The sequence below is a fragment of the Phodopus roborovskii genome, unplaced genomic scaffold (genome assembly GCF_943737965.1).
Source record: "Phodopus roborovskii unplaced genomic scaffold, PHOROB, whole genome shotgun sequence".
Classification (NCBI taxonomy): Eukaryota; Metazoa; Chordata; class Mammalia; order Rodentia; family Cricetidae; genus Phodopus; species Phodopus roborovskii.
The window spans coordinates 92589-109864 of record NW_026126071.1 but is presented as its reverse complement, the minus strand read 5'-3'; positions in this window follow the sequence as shown (position 1 = coordinate 109864).

The window sequence follows — 17276 nt, the reverse complement described above, 5'->3', positions numbered from 1 at the left end:
CTAGTATATATCTATAACCAACACTGAAGAGTGGAGGCAAAAATGTAGAAGTCCATCTGGGTGGTGGTGGCGCATGCCTTTAATTCCAACACTCAGGAGGCAGAGGCAGACAGATCTCAGTAATTTCAAGTGCGGCCTGGTCTGCAGAGTTAGTTCCAGGACAGCTAGCATTATTACACAGAGAAACCCTATCTTGAAAAATGTAGAAAGAAGGAGAAGGAGGAGGACAAAAAGGAGGAACAGGAGGAGGTAGAAGTCCAAAGTCATCCTTGGCTACATAAAGATTCGAGGCCTACCTGCTACAAGAGATTCTGTCTCAAAACAAAACAAAATGTACAGAGGATGATAATCTGAGTAAACAAATCTGTGAAAGCACATAAGGAGCATAGGAGGACATGGATTTTTGGAGTAAGAGGCAAAGTCTAATAACCAGGGCACTTTGGAGCATGTACTGAAAAAACCATGCAACATTTTGGGACTATTTCGTGGAAGGAAATAAAGCCTGTGCAAAAGGCATTCTAAGAGGGAATGAGGGAGGGGCTGGAGAAATAGCTTAGTAAGCACACTTACTGCTCTTGGAGAGAGAAGCTGGGTTCCTTTCCCGACACGTACATGGTGGCTAACAACTGACTGTAAGTAACTCCAGTTCCAGGGGATTGGATTTCCTCTTCTGGCCTTTGTGGGTACCAGACAAGCACATGGAGGCAAAAGCACTCAGGCACATTTTTAAAAAAGAAGAAATAAGTTATAGAAGGCAAGACTGCCAACTCTTTTGGAGGCTGGACATTGTGGTGGAGAGTATAAGTTGCTGAGTCTTTTTCCTTCTGCTTTGGTCTAGTCAGAATATGAAATATGTCTTATTAAATATGATCTAATGTGAGTAATCCCAGTACTTTGGAAACTGACGAAGGATGATCGTAAATTTGAAGTTAATGTGGGCTATTGCCCTGGTCTCATAAAGTTTTAACTTGCTCAGCATAAAATATTAGTTACCAAATTTCTAAACCTATGTTCAGAGAAAGCCCCTTTTCAGGTTTGAAAGCTTATAAACTCTTTGCCATGGTAATCAGAATTTGTCCTAGCCTAAGAGAAGCTGCCAACTTACTGTTCCCCCCTCTGACTCTCAAAATCAGAGCAATATAAAGTAAATGAAGCTCTGAAGAAAGAGTGTGTCCTTATCCTACCCTCCTCTCATCCTTTTAAATAGGAATATGTCCTAAGAAGTATCATTCAGCCACCATTTGGTTCAAGGTTCTCAGGTTCTTGCCTGCTGTTTAGGCCCTTACACATCTGTGTTTTCTGTATTGCAAAGGCTTGGAAAAATCTTCTGTAAGTCATTCCCTGTTGCATTCTCAAGACCAGCAAGTATGGAAAATCAATTGGCAGGAGATATCAACAACCTCTCCTAAAGTTCATTTCTAGCACTTACCTCTTAATTCTGTAGAGAGTAGTATAACTTCACTAAAATCTACTTTACCACTTACCATCCAAGTACTAACGTGATCTCCCATCCAAGTACTAACCAGGCCTAACCCTGCTTAGCTTCTAAGAGCAGACAAGTTAGAGCACATTCAGGGTTGTTTGGCTATAGATTGCTTTATAATTTCCAAAAGCCTGCCTCTGAAAGCTAAAGGAAGAAAGTGGTAAAGTAGGACCAATTCCTTGCAACAGAGCTATGGGAAGCATCATAGTATAGTTAATAGTAATAGAAGGAGCATAGGTCCCAAAGACCTTATTTTGGGCTTAATTCCATTTAAATTCCCTCATTTACTTATATTTATCATAAATTAATGTAACTTTAAGGTAATAATTGTAATCCCTGGGGCTGGAGAGCTGACTCAGCCATTAAGAGTCTTTGCTGCTCTCACCAAGGACTGAAGTTCAGTTTACAACACCCACATCAGTCAGGCATCTCACACTCACCTATAACTCCATCTCCAGAGGATCCAATGCCTTCTGGCCTCCACAGGTACGGTACCTCTCTCTCTCTCTCTCTCTCTCTCTCTCTCTCTCTCTCTCTCTCTCTCTCTCTCTCTTGTTCACTCTTGCTCTCTGTCTCTCCACATGTGCACACACACAAAATTGATCTTTTAGAAAAGAGAATTGCATGATTGTGCCATCTAACAATATCTAGCATATACCTTTAAAACATCTGTAGGTTCACATACAATGAAATGGGTTTCATTATGGTATTTTCGTAATACTTTGTTCTCCCGCCCCTTTGTCCCTCTATTGCTGGTGGTCTCCCGCTTTCTTATCTTATGTGTTCTGTTACTGTCTCTTTCCATGACCTCTTCATGCTCACTTAAGATCTCTCCCTCCCTAGCTGGGCAATGATGGTGCATGCCTTTAATCCCAGCACTCAGGAGACAGAGGCAGGTGAACCACTATGAGTTCAAGGCCAGCTTTATCTACAGAACTAGTTCCAGGACAGCCAGGACTGTTACACTGAGAAACCTTGTCCTGAAAACAAATAAACAAACAAACAAAAAAAGTCTCCCTCTCCTTTCATGGTCCCCTTCATAGTTTCATGCATGCATACACATGCCTACTTTCACACAAATTTAGACTAGATTCCATATATGGTAGAAAACATGTAGTATTTGTTTTACTGAGTCACCATTTCTCCTAAGTTAAGAGAATTAAGTTACGTTAAAAGCATTAACATAACAATTTCCATTACTGTGTATTTTCCTGGAAATGTCATGATTCTGTTTTTCTTTGTGGCTAAATGTACTACATTTTCTTTATTCATTTACCTGTTGATGGATATTTAGGCTAGTTCTGTTTGTTAGCTCTTGTGAATAGAGTGACAGTAATGACAGATACAGGTATTTCTATAGTTAAACTTGAAACCCTTTGGATATATACCCTACCATATATTTAATGTTCACTTGAGTCACAACCCCCCCACACACACACACACTGTGCTGTCCCTTCTCTGTCTAGCTTCTCTATACTGGAATCAGATCTTGTTTTTATTACTTCCTAGCTTTATGTATTTAATTGGTTTCTTAATTTATTTGACTCTTAAGATTATTTCTCTTTCCATGAAAGAAAGATGCCCAATTTATAGTTCTATTGCACATACCAAATAACAGAGGTGATATGTTTTTATAGACTATAAAATACTGTGAAAACAGAACATAGTTTTATCATATTAATTAAAAGGCACAAAATTTTATTACATCTATGAACCATGATTTTCACTAGATCATGTGGTATTTTATTCCAGGCCTATTTATAAGACCCAAATTTGCTTAAGTTCATTTCACTTGGATACCTTGAGTAAAGTTAACATTAGGGAGAAATCTAATCTTTTCCTGTTTGATAAAAAGGCCAGTAGCAATTACATCACTTGAAAGTAGTTAGATTTCTTTTTCAGTTGGTATCTTGGTGAAATCCCTAATGAATGCCCCAAGAGTGATTAAAACAGACTGCCTTTAACAGAGGAAAAATGTTACAGGCAATTAGTAAAATGTAAGAAACTTAGATGAAAATAGACTCTACATTCCCCTAGCTGTTTCTAAGTATGAAACAAAAGACTATATTGCAAATTTCCCTATATGTTGAAATATCATTGAGGCGGTGACAAGAAAGTATTAAATGGTTCTTCATTGCATACCATTGTAAAAACCTCTTCCCTGGGTGATGTAGGCAAATGATTACACTCCTTTTAGCACCTCTAGTGCAAACCAAGGTATTATTCCATCAAAGTTTAACTTAGGCAACCACTGAGTTCATTGTGTTTACTTGCAGAGAATAGGTGATTTTAGAAAGTCTCACCCAACAAGGATGATGGATTCTTCATAGATACATAGATGGAGGCTTTCACAATACTTCATTCAGCCTTTCACAGTCTATATAATCCCAAGACCCTAAGGGCATGTGCAGTTAGGGTAGAATTTCATACAAATGACTGGGAGGTGCAGGAAGGAGCTGCGGATTCTCCAGTAAGGGTGCAATGACTTTCCTGTTTCCTCCTTCTCTGAGGGACTATCAGTATTTGACAGGCTAATCTTGATATCTTTCTGGTCTCCTGCTAGCAGGCATAGCTCATCTGATGAAGGTAGTAGCTGTTTATTTGGAGTACCACATTCTAAACATTATATTCAGATCACTGTGTGTGGCGTGTATGTAAAATTCTAAGGTAATGTAGCATGTATTAAATGGTGTGGAACAGAAGGCATTCAGGAAAGATAGAGATCTATGTAGGCCAGAATAGATTTCAGAAGGCTAAGAGAAAGACAACAAGAATATTTTTGTGTATGTTGGGACAGGAGGAGAAAAAGTATCTTCCAGATAGAAGGATCATGTCAGGTATTGTGCATGGTGTCGGTTAAGGCTCTTGAGATAAGGTAGGGACCAACTATAGAAGTCTTTGAAATCCTGCCAGAGGAGACTAAATTGGATATGGTATGCAATTGTGACCCTTTGTGAATTACCAACTCAGAAACCTGAAGAGATAATAATATGTTAAGCAACACACAGGATATATTATTGTAGACATAAGCACCTACTACAAAAGCCACTTGTTTGCATTCATTGTGTGATGTAGTGGTAGGTACAAAGAAAGCAGTACACATTTGAAGCAATCTATGACCAAAAATGAGAAAACAGTAAGAACAATGGGGACCAGAAAGTCCTTATCAGTTGATCAGAATCTGGCATAATAGGAAATTTTAGAGGAAAATATACTTATCCATTGGAAATAACTTTTATCAATAAGTTACTACTTTTATAGACAGATCTAAAATGCAATATCTTCCCAGAGTTAAGTCAGTGAATGGCTTCTGGCTCTGACCAACTTCCAGGAACCAAGATGTGCAACAATCTTTCCTCTCCAGACTTTCTCAAAGCTTGTGGACTCAATGTTTGCATTAGTGTGACTGGGTCAAAATGACCTCTTTTGTCTGAGAAGAAAGAAATGCCAAAGGCAAATTGAAGAAGCCCAACACCAAAAGACTATAAACAAAGGAGAAATTAAATGGAAAACAAGAAAGATGTCATTTAAGTAGCAAGTTGTTTTTAGTTCCTCGGGAAAATGTTGCTTACTTTGACATGCATAAATATACACAAGCATATGAATCTCTTCTCTACCTTAAAATAACGTTATACAACCTGAACATACTACATACTGTCCTGGAATACTAAGTCTGTGTGGCTTTGAGAAGGTTATTTAAAACTCAAAAAAAAAAAAAAAAAAAACCTTAGTTTTCTCATTTGTGAAATAGTAATGCTAATTCCTACCTACTTCAGAGGTTTTTCTGTAAAGTTAGTATAATTATTAGACATCAAGATGAGACTAGTCAGCTTATTACTGGGTGTTAAATTTTAATGTATTTAAAAACATCAAACATTTCTCTCCAATTGCTATTTAAGTAGTAGCGAATGTAGAATTTGACCTAATCTAATAGCAGCTGCTTAAAATAATAACTGGAATTCAGTAGTGATTACCTACAGTTGAGTAGAGGTTATGTTGGAGGAATGGTCAGCAACCAATAAATTTAGTATGTAACTTGTCTTGGTGAAATACTTTATCTTTGCCCTTACTTATTGTAATCATATCTCTGAATAAAATATGCCTACTACTAAGGATGACTCTAACTGGTGCAAAAATGTACATTTCACCTTAGAGATTGATTATGATATAGCTTCACTTGAAAAGAATGAAAGTATCATTTTGGAGTCATTGAAAATAAGAGCTATTTATTGCTCTTCACCTTCAATTTTCTGTCTGTGGAGCCTGTTAATACATACCAGATGCACGGATACTGTCCATTGATCTGCAGTATATGTAATGGCATGCTCATATTTTTGGTTATGCTTGGGTGCTTGGATGAATTGCCTTCTGTATTCAGAAGGACTTGGATTTAATCTAAAGAAGTACCCATAATACCGTGACTTTTCCTGGTGAAGTTATGTACATCTTGATCATTTGCCTTTGATCATTTTTATGGTTGTGTAAACAAATAAATGGTTCTTTTTAAGTATAAATAAATTATACAAAAAGAACTATGTAAGGGGGCAGAGCCAAGACAGCCGAAGCGTACAAGACTCCCTGCAGCCATCATGGAGATGTGGTGGCTGGTATGGGAGCAATATGAGAAAGTGCTGCAGCTGCAGTGAACAAAGAACGTGGCATTACTGAATGGGACCAGCCCTAGGCCCGCTGGATGCCTACAGCATGAAGCTAGTGCAGATACAGCCTGTGCATCTACAAGCACAGCACTCAGGTCCAGTGAGCCTTGATGTGTGGTGGCCTGGAGCTCATTTGGATTCTGTCCCCAGGCGCCCTGCCTAGCCACAAGACCATCATGACTCTGGGCAACAGCAGGATATCCTAGATGAATTTCCGCGATAGTCCAGTATTTATGGTGCTTCAGAAACCAGAAACCTTAAATCAGACCAATGACTCGTTGCAATGGATATTTGCATGTAAAGCTGTTTGAGGGAAAATATACAGTTTGCAGTGCCACTTCAACGAACAAATATGCAATGGAGAGGTGGAAAAGATGGAGGAATAGAGTGTCATGTGCACAGAGGCGAGAGGTGGAACTGGAGATGAGACATCAGTGGCATAGGAGAAGGCTGCTGTGGGCAGGGGAGCATGTTGTTACCGAGTAGGGCCTGCAGAGTTGTGAGCAGCAACCTGAAGCTCTTGAAGGCTCTGCCCCAGACAGGATCGTCCGGCTCTGAGCAACAGCAGAATGCCTGAGATGGAGAATGGTTCAGTTTCTGGATTGAGACTTCCGTGCTGCCCCCTGGAGGCCATGTTGGTATCTGTTATCTGTACTAGAGCTGCTGGATGTGCTTTGTCCATAGAACATGCTGCCACCACAGGCTGTGTTGATTCCAGGGTTCCATGTGGATGTATGTAGCCTGTGCTGCCACTTGTCCAATGCTGCTGTCAGAAGCCAGGTGGATGCCCATGGTCGGTGCTACCACAGGAGGCCATGTTGATATCTGTGGCCCACGTTGCTGCCAGACTCATAGTGAGTGAGTGACTGTGCTGCTTCGGAGGGCCATGTTGGTATCTGTGGTACTGCTGTGCAGGGCCATGTGATTGTCTGTGGCCCAGGTTACCACTGAAGGCCATGTGGTTGTTCATGATCTGTGCTATCCCCTGAAACCATGTTGATGTTCATGGTCTATGCTGGCACTGGAGACCATGTTGAGGACCGTAGTTTAAGCTGTGGCTAAAGGCCTTATTGATGTCCATGGTCTGTGCTGCCTCCTGAAGTCATGTTGGTGTCTGTGGCTCATATTGCCATCTGAGGCCATGTTGATGCCCAGATGTCCATGGCTTGTGCTGCATCCATGAGCCATGATGGTGTTCATGGTCCATGCTGCAGTTGATGGTCACGCTGCAGTTGATGATGGTGTTAATGTCCATGGCCTGTACTGCCTCTGAGACTATACTGATGTCTATGGTCCATGCTGACACTGGAAGCTGAATGGGTGTCTGTGGTCTGTGCTATCACCAGAGAACATGTACAAATCTGTACTGCTGATGATTGTAAAGGGCAAGGAAACTTCTTTTGCAGTGACATTGATGACTGCAGACTCGCAGTAAAGAATGAGAGACATAGAAGGCTTCTGTGACAACCTTTCTCCACAACCTCCACCCACAACAAGAAACATTCTAGACAGGAAGCTATTGAAGAGAACTCTTAAAAATTGTGATAGGATTGCTGAAGTGCAGCTCTTCACAATTGATGGCTTCTCATGGGGGTGTGGGTGGGAAAGGATTCAGTTTTCTTTAAGGGGCTAGCCAATGGATGTTTGACCAGTGACTATATGGGCAATACAAATTGGGCTTGATATGTTGTCTTTTTTCTATACATTTTGATCAAATTACTATGGTACCTTGTGTTACCTTGCCATCCCATAGTTTCTTGGTGACAGTTATTTGGGCAAACACAAAGATTTTAGTGTTGGTAGCTATAGCTGCCACCTGAAGTGGCAGGACTGAACTCTTATACTCAGGCCGAGGTTATAAGCAAAAAAATAGCAGTCAACTTCATCTTCTTAACTTACCTGAAAAGTTTTCATATTTCTGCTCTTCATACCTACTTACTAGGAAAAAAACAGCTCCTTGGTCTCAGTTCTTCATATGACAAAACCATAAGGTTCTTTCTCTGGCAAGTAAGCTAAGTACATGAGTAGGACATTAACAAACATACCAATGGATTCTGTGATGTATTTGCAAATAACAAGGTACCTTTTATTAAAAGTCTCTGTAGGTATTATGGCTCTTTAATTATAGGATCATATTTAGAACACTGTCTTTATAATACTAGCTTTTACCCTTTCAATATCCAGCATCTTACCAACAAAAAAAGCCTACCAGCTAAACATACTGTAGTTAGGATAGAGATATGGTACAATTTCTCCAGAACTCTATATACTGGGACATTTTGTGAATGAAGTGAATGATAGCACAGAACTGATTGATAAAGCTAGAAAATTAGAGAGGCCAATAAAAGATGGAGGAGAAAGAGTGAATAAAAGTAAGTCAGAATAATACCCCCCCATCTTTTAACATGTGTCAAAATAACTTGTCTATAATCTATAGGTTGTCTCATTATGTAGTGGATTCATTTTCTCTAGTTAAGATTTTTATCTAGGTATGTAATGAGAGCTAATTAGGCTGTCTTTTACACTGGAAAAAAGCAAAATATAGGTTTTTTTTCTTTAACACATAATGTAAGATATTGGGAGACAGTTTATAACAGTTCATTCTCCTATAACTCATAACCCATATTTCTACCTCCTTACTGGCATCTTACTTAGTCTTGAAATGAGACTGATTCTTGGGGCCATAATGGTTCCCACAGTTCAAATGAATGAAATGGGTTATATAGTAAGGAAAGTCAGTAATACCACCACATTCATCTTATTATCTTCTAATTCAAGCATAGTACCTACCTTAGTAATCTAAGAGCTGCAGAGCATATTTTATGGTGAGCAACTGTTTTATTTTTTCGTTGACAATGTAATGGGTCAATATGCTTACATATCATAATTGACAATAGAATGAATTGATCCATTGATATTTATTTAAAATCTATGACTACTTAACAAAACTATGATTTATTTCAAAAAGCCAATCTCTCTCTCTCTCTTCCTCTGTGTGTGTGTGTGTGTGTGTGTGTGTGTGTGTGTGTTTCATTGTGGATCAAATCTCTGTGTGTGTGTGTGTGTGTGTGTGTGTGTTTCATTGTGGATCAAATCAAGCATGTCATGCATGTTAATCAAGCTGACCTACTTGCTCTGGCCAAAGTCTCTTTATTTATTTTCTTAAGGTGCTGGGAGTTGAACCTAGGCATTCTTTCATCCATTGTTTCACTCATCTATGCCCCAAACAGCCTCTAAATAGAAAGAGAAGGAATCTTTTATTTTTCAGAATTACACACCAATAATGTGATAAAGCCATAATTTAAACTTGAGCTCTGGCTCCTAATCCAGCATCCCTTGTCTCCCACAACGAACTCTTGTGATTCATTTTAAGTTGACTAGCTTAAAGTGCTACTTTGCTCATTTTTCTGCCCTACTAAACTATATTGTATAAAATACAGTATTCAAAGCCTTCAGGACTCAAGCAGCTCCATCGCAACAACCTTATATTAATGTTGGTTTTTTTTTTTTTTTTTTTTTGGGGCCTTTACATTTTCACATCCACAAACCAAGATGACAGATATTTTCTGACTCACGGTATGGTGATACTTAAGTGTGAGAATGTATGTGACCATTCCCTTAAATTGCAAAGCTCTCTGTAGTCAATATTCATTTATTAATTCCTTAAATTTAACTGGAAGCAACATTTGAAAAACAGACTGAGATCTTGTCTCAAAAACAAACAAAACACACCAGAATTTCTTCTTAGGATCTTCTTATTGTATTTATTTCGATTGTTTTATCTGACAAAAATAACTTAATTATAATACCATCTCGATTTCAGGTGTTCTGCAAGCTGAGAGCCAACTTCAGTCTCCTCTACTTTTTTATTAGTTTCCTGTAAGTAGATATTTTATATATGAAGAGTTCAATGGGATTGTTTTTACTACAGCAGCATGTTAATGACTTAAGTCACAATCAGTTCACATTCCACATATTTATTATTAATCTTTTGATTACCACAATCAAGAAGTAAGTTTTGTTGTGACATCTTCATAATATTTTGTTTATGTTTGCCCACCACTTCCTTCCCCTGTCCTTCTTGCTGGTGGTCCTATTCCTCCACCTAAATAGTCTCACTTTCTATTTTCATGGCAAATATATTCCATTATTCTATCTTGTTCCCGCATCCCTCTCTACTTTCATGCGTGTGTGTGTGTGTGTGTGTGTGTGTGTGTGTGTGTGTGTGTGTGTGGTGCCATTTTATTTCCATAATGAGAATGTTTCAGACTGATGTGGCAATGTATTTATGTATCATAAATGACAGTAGATAAATTATAAACTTAGAGAGAGTCTATTTTTATGACCCCATCAAAGACTGAGCCCTTGCCCTTTGCCCAGTTACCTTAAACTGTTATATGTGATAGGACCATGAGCTTTACCAGGAGTAACTTAGTGTTGAATCTAAATCCTGATTTCTTTCCTGCCACTTAGGTGGACGTCAATGGGTTAACTTTTTTCTGAGATTTTTTTCCTTATTTACTAAGGGCAAGATTAACATCCATTTTAGCATAACTGCTATTTGAATTAAAGTAATAAATATATTTAAAATGCTTAGTAGAATATCACTCAATGTATGTTAATCTTCTTTTACCATTCTGTGAATATAAAGTATAACCAGTTGAGCTTGTGAGTGGATCAGTGTAGAATACATCCCCACTCCTAGAGAAAGACCTTCTGAGAATGTATCTTAAGCATGGAGAAGGTTGCCAGCATCCTATCTGAATACTAATAGCAGCATTATTATAGATATACATGCAAGCAAATACTCCATCTTTAGCAGCTGTGTTTAGTTAAGTAACAGATTTAGAAAGTGCAGACTTTAATCTGTGTTTTCTCTTTAGATTTCATCACCATCTGATTTACTTTTTTCTGGATAAAAAGTGTAATTGTAGCTTGATTTTTCCCCTCCCTATACACAAATTCTAGCCATCCTCTAAAGAAAATGCTGCCTTTAAAAAAAATCCTAAATAAGAAACTGTAAATATTTAGAGGATTTTAGAGTAAAAAACTTTAATGACTGATGACTTTTTCCTGAAAAGTCCTGTTTCCTGAATGTCCACCAGGAATAGGTAACTGAGAAGACACCACATCAAAGCTTTATTTCCCCCTGTTGCATAGATGGCTGAGTTAAAGCCAAGTGGGGGGGGAACCTATCATTGAGTTCAAGAGGATGAAAGCTGTGTCCCTGGGATTGGAGGCATTTCTTTCCTCACAGAAGGGCTGGAGGACAAGGCAGCAGAGGCTTTTGTTATCAACTCTTTGGGACAGAAACTATTGGTTCTTCTAACATTCTCTTCCACCTAAAATCTTTGGATTCTGAACTCTACCATGGAATTTGAAATTTGTTAGCCTGCGGTTATGAAGATCTAAGGGAAAGATCAAATGTGGTCTTCAGGGTAGCTCTGGGAATCAAAGAGGAAGCTGGTTTACATTAGGGCTGTGTGAAATCATTAGGGCTACAGTCATGAAGCTCCACTACTGAGAGGGTAAAGGTTTTCAGCTTCTCCTTAACCATGTCCCTCCATTATCCACAGCTTCATTTCCCTCACTACTACTCAGCAGCAGGCAGGTCTATAATTCCAGTGCTCCCACAGTGAGATGGGTGGGAAACAGAGACAAGAAAACGCCTGGAAGTTCTCAGGCCAACTAGCTTGGTGTACAGAGTAGCAAACAAGAGATTGTACCTCAAATAGTGGAAACTGAGGATGCCCAAGGTTGTTCCCTGGACTGAAATTGAACCTGTGGTGTGTGCATGCATGGGTATGTGTACATGTGTGCACATGCATACATACACACGCGTGCACACACACACTATACACACATATGCACAAAGGAAAAAGAGAAGTCAGTGTATATATAAATTATTCCCTTCTCATAGTAGCTGTGTGTGTGTGTGTGTGTGAGAGAGAGAGAGAGAGAGAGAGAGAGAGAGAGAGAGAGAGAGAGATTATAGAAATGAAGCTCAGAGTTTGGAGAATTGGGTAATTTTTCTCAGTATCACACAGCCACTAAATGGCACATCTGAGACTCAGAAACCAACCTTTTGATTTCAAGACTAATTCCTTTTTCTCCATACTCTTATTTCTACCTATATCCAAAAATAACAGTACTTAAGTATTATCTATTACTGTCACTATTGTTGTAGCTTGTATCACCAGCCTTATGAAATAGTTGAGGCAAGGAGAAAAAGAAATGAAATCCATTTACTAAGCTGTATACTCAGGACTAAAAACATGTATAACAATAACAAATGGCTGTTGTTGGACCATAGCCCCATAAAATTATTTTGATATCTGTGATTCTACAGCCCAGACTTAATAGGGTTTATGAAATCAAGAATTTAAAAACAACCAATCCTAATTAAGTAGCCTTCATGTTAGAGCCATTCCCTGGGCCATGAAGTGCCTCTAATCCTATCAACACAAGATCTGAAGCTTATGAAAATAATTTTCTGCATAGTAGGGCAAAATACATTTGTTGTCTTGGAAACCTAAAGCAGTCATGTGCCACCAAACAAAATTGGTGAAATCACAAATTTTATAATATTGATTATAAATGTATTAAAACACAAACAATGTGATAAAGGTATAGAATATGTAAATGAGGCAGATGATAGAATGTTACAGGGTTGAGAATACAACTAAGCCAAGACTAAGAGTGGCTTTTATTTTTCTTTTTGCCTTCATTTCTTCATGTTATCTGAGGAAGCTTTTAGTTCCTTTTCATAGGGTTGGCTTTTCATTTTCATTTTAATGATATGTTTGCACTTAATTTGTGCTGTAGCATGTTAACTGTGTGCTCTTTGCTTTCTATAAACTTTGATTGTAATCTAGCCTGGGTTAGAAAGGAAATCGTAGAGTGCCACAGGCAATAATATCCAGCCAAGTGGAGTGGGGTGGAGTGCCATTACATTTGGCTTCCAAACTCTGTACAGATACTTGGAGAAATGTGGCCCAACATTCCTGAAAGGGCATATTTGTTTGTTTGTTTGTTTTTTGTTTTTAGTTTTTTTTTAATGGGGGAAATACAGGGCCAAGTTGCCAAAGGCAAAGAATGCTTGTCTGTCTTGGCCAGTTTACATATATTTTAATAGAAAAATCTTTGTGACTTTCACTGAGAAAAAACTATGGATAGGATCTTTAAGGTTTTTTTTTAACCTATTGCATTTCTTTGCTCCCTAAAGCTTCTTGTCTTTGACAGAATTTCTGTCCTTTATAAATAATGTAACCCAAATATGGCAGAGCGAGTGAATGTCTTCTGTTACTTTCTCACGGATGACTGAGTAACTTGAGAGGGGCCTAATTTTATTGGACTTGCTCTGTTTTCTTGTGTATCTTTGTAGAAGTAGACCAAATTTATTTCTGATTTCTGCACCTAATTTCCCTTGATGTCACATAAGCTATCCAGTTTGCTTTCTCCATCCATTACTTAATTCTGTTCTTTAATATTATCAAATTGTTACCCAGCTTATTGAATGAGTCTGGTGACAGACAGCTCACCTTTTTCCCATGATTCTCCCTTAGCATTCATTTCAAGACTTTTCTCTTAGTATTCTGAGCTAGTATGCCTCCCTCAGGTTATTTCCCAAGTCCTATTTTAACCTTTTGTGATGGATATATTTAAAAACAGAAATCACATTTCTTAAGTTTCCTCCACCAAACCAAACTACATTTCAAGTGTTCTTGTTCTGGACTTTTCCTTCTTATTAATTCCTAGTTTGCATGTATTATTTATTGAAGCTAATTAGAACATGCATCCATTTCCTTTCTTCCACCTTAGTGACAACCTGTGTCCCTTGTTACTTATTAGTATTTCTGTAGATTGCTGTTTTGTGTTGTTTGTTTGCTTGTCTATTAAGACAAAATCTTATTATGTAATGCTGATTTCCCTGGAACTTTCTGTGTAGATCAGGCTGGCCTGAACTCACAGTGATCCATCTGCTTCTTCCTCTTGGTTGATAGGGTTAAAGGCATGTGTTGCTACTCCTATCCTAGTTTTTTATGTATTTTTGTAGATTGTTAATATTTTAATGTTAGACCATTAGCACTGACAAATAATTTTAATTAAAACACATACCATCGACATCTTCTTCCTACCCACCTTTCCTCCCTCAGGAGACTTTCTAATTTGACATGACATTATCTGGCCTAACAGTGCCTGGCATATGAAGTGCCTAAAGGTCATCTTCCACTGTTTTAGTCTTCCAGAGTGGTTGGATTAAGTTCAAACTCAGGATGTTTTTGAAATCTTAAATCTCTCTGGGGATGTTTTTCATAACATCTTTGAACTGGATAATGCTACAATAAATGAAATATGCTGCACTGGATTAAAAGGTTATTTCCCCTGTGTGTCAAGCTAACAGACAACATGAAACTTCCCATTAGGCTTTGGACATCTCTAGCTGTCAGTGTAGTAACCCTGTCTCCATTAGGTCCCTAACCCCTGCTGCTCCATAAAACCTTTAGTCAGGAAGCTACCTGTCAGAGTGAATGTTGAATGGCAGCAAGGCCAAGAAAAGAAGACATAGAAAATTCCAAATCAAACAAAAGTTATGAAAGACTTCATAAGCTCATAATCTGAGTCCAGGGAATCAGATCCAAAGACCGGTGGAAACCCATTATTTGAAATTTAAAAATAAGAAAGAAACCTCATTCTAGACAAACAAAATTAACAACAGCAACAGTTATTGGATAATACCAGTAAATTAAAATAATTAAGGATAGGACAAGTGTTATAATATGTGTAATTAAAAGTGGGCTCACATATCAAAATACTTCCACTTATGAATCTCTTAAAAACTTTTTATGAAGTTAGGAATTTTCATACAATGCTAGGCCATGTATTCTGAGTACCTATCAAAATGAAAGTAAATCTGCAAACTATGGTCAGTATATACAACAGAACATTATATAACAGATTAAAATGTTAAAAATGAAATATATGTATGGAAGTGTGAACGAATATTACAAATGTTGTGTATAATAATAACAATTAAAATAATGAGGCCTAGTATGGTCATGCACTCCTGTAACCCAGCATTTGCAGGAGGACAACTGCAACTTTGAAGCCAGCCTGACCTACATAGTGAGTTCCAGGCTGGCCAATACTAAGCAGTGAGACCTTTTTCTCAAAGAGAAAACAACTTAAATAATGACATATATAGCATGATACCATTTATAAGTAAACTTTAAGGTAAGCACATAACAGTACTCCTTTAAATGAGTGTACGCTCACATGTACCACATCAGAAGGGTTACCTGTGAAAGAGTATATGAATAAACAGAATAACTAAGTAGTATATAAAACAAAAATTTTGCTTGGATCATTGGTATTACTAACCCTTTTTATCTGAGAGAAATAAAATAAACATCAGGCAGACATGTACAAATAAAAAAAATGACTAGATGATTAGCAAGTAAGAAGAACAATGCTTTCTGGTTTGCATTTCTGTTTCTGTGTTGGCTACATTAGCAATATGTCATTACTAGCCATAGAATGATGGATGAGCTGGTTTTAACCTAATTTAGTTTGTCTATATTTAAATTTGAATATTTACAGATGACTAATAGTCAGTATATTGAAAGGTGAAATTTAGATGTTGCAAAAAAAAGACCAAATGTTTGCACATAATAGGTAGATAGACATTACAGTTTTAAAAAAGCAGAACAAAAAATAGTCATTATATACTTGGCTCTACTGATAGATGAAAGAATAGTGAAAGAACATAAGAAAACAAGGAAAGAATGTGATTACCCTTGTCTTCTTCAAGAACTATTTCTTTCATTAATAAGTGACCTTCCACAAATCTGGTCCCTCAACAGTCTTCCCTACTGTGGACCTGGATGACAACTGCAAAGAGTCCTGCATAACCAACTGTTGCTGTTCAACACATGAGGACTTTGAAATGGAAGGGTGAAATTAATGGTTGCTACCCTGCTTTTAAAGCACGCAGGTCTCTAGAATGTCATCCATTTTGTTTTCATTATCATCCAAGATTAATTTGGCCTGGATGCTGCAGAAGACACATCAGGGAGTTACTTTTGATTATGTTGTTCCGAGAAATAGTTTATTTGTTTATCTTGATATGGGTGGTAGTAATGAAATTCAGTGGGTCAAAACAGGGAAATAGAAAGTGACAGATGGGGCAGGAGAGATGGCTCAGCTGTTAAAGGCTAGGCTCACAACCAAAAACATAAGAAAGTGATATATGAGAGCTAGATCATTAAAAGAGCTCTAAATAGAATGGCTTCAAAATTATTTTTGTACCTAAGCACTCTTTTCTGATGTACATCATGTTCTCTGTCCTTTTCCCTTATTCCTGTGTTGCCCATTCATACTCCCATGTAGAAAATTAAAAGAATGTGACAGAAATGGTTTCAAAGGGGATGACAGGAATACAAGCTTATGAATATATACCACTAAGACTATGTGAGGTTACTGAAATTTTTCATCTTGCCTTGAATATCAATTTCATAGCAATTGCAAAGGTGTTTTTTCAAACATTCACCTTAAAGTATACATTCATCCTAGATCAGCTAAGTTTTCATCAAACAAACAAAAGGTTTTACAAATGACTCACAGCAAGTAAAAGAAAACTTATAACTCAATGCAAAACTACCATAAGCAAAAGTATTACTACTAGTCTAGTAAGAAATATTTGTGCTACTATAGCTGTTTCAGTTGACTGGGAGGGGGTGCTCAGTTTTGCCATTCATAAATTCCTTTGTTTTCTCTTAATTTTGGAGATAGTTTCAAGGCTTTATTATTATATATACTTAAAATAAAGATGTATTCAAAGCAATGAAGAACAGAATAGTTAAACATTGATGAAATTCTACAAACCTGTGTCTTTATTGAGCACCCAATCTCCTTATCTCTATTGGTTATATAGAAATTTGGAAGGATGGAGCTGTCCCATATATTACTAATAGAGCACTTGCCTACCATGCCCAAGAAGTTAGGTTCCAACCCCAGCCTCAGAACAACAAAAAGAATATGAAGAAAATTATCACTTATCTACCACTCTAGAGGTTGGTGGAACCTGGAAGAATGGAGCTGATAAATGAGAAGGATTAAAGTCTCATGTGATAGTC